We start from the raw sequence: 3,124 nt of genomic DNA on the forward strand, positions 1-3,124 counted from the left end.
AAAATAAATAATTATACGTATTAAATATTATTTTCAAGATGAAGTGAGGAAGTTGACTTCTACAATTAATTAGGAGCATAAATCGAAAACGTTTGATGACTCATTATTGCTACTAAAATTTAAGGGTCAATTATTGAGTTTAGAAGATGTTTCAAATGCACTTGGATCAATTATTTAATGAATCCAACACAAGGAAGACCCAAGCATTTTAATCACAAGGAAGGCCCAATCATTTTAATCACATAGAATGCCTAAGACCAACCAAAGGTCTAAGACCAACCAAATGCCCAACAAAGCCCAACTTGTAAAAGACTTTTCGTTGTTTTGTATTTTTATGAGTGTTTTACCACCTAAAGTCTTTTATATTTTGTGTCTTTTAGCTATTTTTCTTCCACTAGTTAGGTGAATATTTTGTGAGTGCCCATTAGATATAATTATGTCTAGTTTTATAATTTTAAATTGTGTGATTTGTATTACATCTTGTGGGTTATAAATAGCTCACTTGGGTGCACTTGTGAAAGTTGTTATTACTTGAATCAAAATTTAGTTGTATTCTTAGAGTTTCTCTTGGAGAATTACTCTTGTTCTCTCTTTCTTGTCTTCTCTTGTGATCTTACTTCTTTTCTTTCTTCTTTTAAATTCTCATGTCATTTATTGTTACTTTATTATCCACCACCTGAATAACCGGTTAATTTATGCCATTAAATCTTTACAATTTTAATTCACGTCTTCTTATTATCCACCATCTAAATGACCGGTTAATTTCTGTTATTTTAATTCATGTCATTTAAATTACGCCATTTAAATTTCTGTCAATTAATTTTCAAATGAAGATAAGTAGTTAAATCCAATCTTGGGTTAAGCCAAAGACAATATCCAATACCAATAATTCCCAAAAGAAGTTGTGTTTTAAATAAGTGACATTAATTTAAATTTCAGTATGAGTGTGTATTAATTATTAAGAAATCACTAGGTTTGGATTGGAGCATAAACCTAACTTAGAGTTTTCATGCCACGCATGAGAGTTACTAGAATTGGAAACGCTATCATACCCAAAATCGGATGATTAATTTAGTTATTTTGTATATTAATTGTAATCGAATTTATAGTAGTAGCTTAAACTATAAAATCCCGCATATCATATATGAGGATTGCTTAAACTAGAACTATCATCATCACTAATTGCATTTAATAGCAGACCCTCATATCTGAAGTTAAATTAATGTTGTTAATCTTTTCTGCTAAAAATTGAGGATCAGCGGGTTGGTGCTGAATTTGTCTTAACTCAAGTCTTATCTAATTCTATATTCTCAAATTCAGTGTTTATTTTAATTTCTGTTTTGTTTTATTTCCTAGCATCCGTTATCTAAAAATTCATAAAAAAAAAGTTGTGTTACCAATTCATCCAGATGCGTGTGTTTGTGTGTGACATTCTTTTTCTTTTGCCATAAATAAATCTCTCAGTGGACAACTTAGACTCATCCAGAAAATATAAATTTAAATTTGGACTAAAACTGCACTCGTACACTGGCGAGTATAAACCTCTCACCAAAATAAAAGAAAAAAAATCTAATATAAATTTTGTTGTGTTTTAATTGCAGGGTGAGTGTGCAGCCACCGGACCCCAGAGATTAGAATGGACATAGTCAATTACATTTTTCAAATTGTAAATGTCTTTATCTAACTTGTTTTTGCTTACCGAAGACGCAATGAGTTGGACCCCACTAGGAAACTTCAGGATTGAGTGCTTACTACCTTGCCAAAAGCTTAAGTTGTTAGCAAATGTGCAACTCTTTATCCCTATCCATACTGTGGTTGCAACCTTCTCCCCAGGCCTCACAAACAGGTTGTCCCACAAAGTAGTTGCTAGGGAAGTGGGTGGGATTTTGGTGATCCATAGCCCATGGCCGAGCGCAATTCGAGGGGGGGATTGTTGGTCCATAGCCCATACCCCAGCAAATGCTTTGTTGGATTGCCTGTTTGTGAGGCCTGGGGAGAAGGTTGCACCCACAATATGGATAGGGATAAAGAGTTGCGGTTCTATTAATAGCTTAAGCTTTTGGCACAGTGATAAGCACTCAGTCCTAAAGGATCCCGGTGGGGTCCAACTCAATGTTTACAGATCTCCAATTTTCCAATCGGTATCAAATAAATAAGAAGTAGAAACAGAAGAATCACCTGTAATGGTAGGACCCTGCAGAACATACAATCGACCATAGTGTTTTATACCTTTCATCACAACAAAAGTACATTTACTTACCTTAATAACCCCACATTCACTAATAAACTTGTACCCATTTAAATCAAGAATACTCAATGAAATAAGATGTCTTTTGAGATCGGGAACATGTCTGACATTAGTTAAAGTTCAAATAATACTATTAAAGATCTTAATTTTAATAGTTTCAATTTCAACAATTTTACAAAAAGAATTATTACACATACATTACCAGATGTCAAAGTTTTATATGTCGAAAACAAATCCCTATTATGAGGCATATGAAATGTGCATGTTGTGTCAAGAATCAAATTTTCACTAGGTTTAGTAATCTCATTAGTAACTACCATAAGTTTCCCATCATTATTGTTATCTTCAACAACATTGGTTTCACCAAAATTTTTAGATTGTTTCCCTTTTCTGGTCAGATTCATGTCTCTTAAGTTTATTCTGAAGCTTATAACATTTCTTCTTTATGTGTCATTTATTTTTATAATAATTACAAGTTTTTTCTGGACTTGGATCTACTTTTCCCTTAATCATTAGAATTTCTATTATGTGTTCTTTCTCTAATCAACAAACCCTCTCCCTGATTTTCAAAATTTCCTAATAATTGCTTATCAATTTTCTCTTTCGATAACAAAATATCATAAACTTCATTTAGAATGAGAGTATCATAATTATAGAGTATGGTGTCTCTAAAAGTTGAATACAAGACTGATAGAGAACATAACAAAATTATACCCAAATCTTCATCATCATACTTAACCTTCATACTTTTCAAATCAAAAACAATTTCTTTAAAAACAGTTAAATGGCTTTCAATAGACGTACCTTCAACCAGTCGATGAGAATACATCATTTGCTTTAAATGCAACTTACTGGTTAAGCTCTTCATCATACACA

The sequence above is a fragment of the Diospyros lotus genome, chromosome 1 (genome assembly GCF_014633365.1).
Source record: "Diospyros lotus cultivar Yz01 chromosome 1, ASM1463336v1, whole genome shotgun sequence".
In the NCBI taxonomy this organism is placed as follows: Eukaryota; Viridiplantae; Streptophyta; class Magnoliopsida; order Ericales; family Ebenaceae; genus Diospyros; species Diospyros lotus.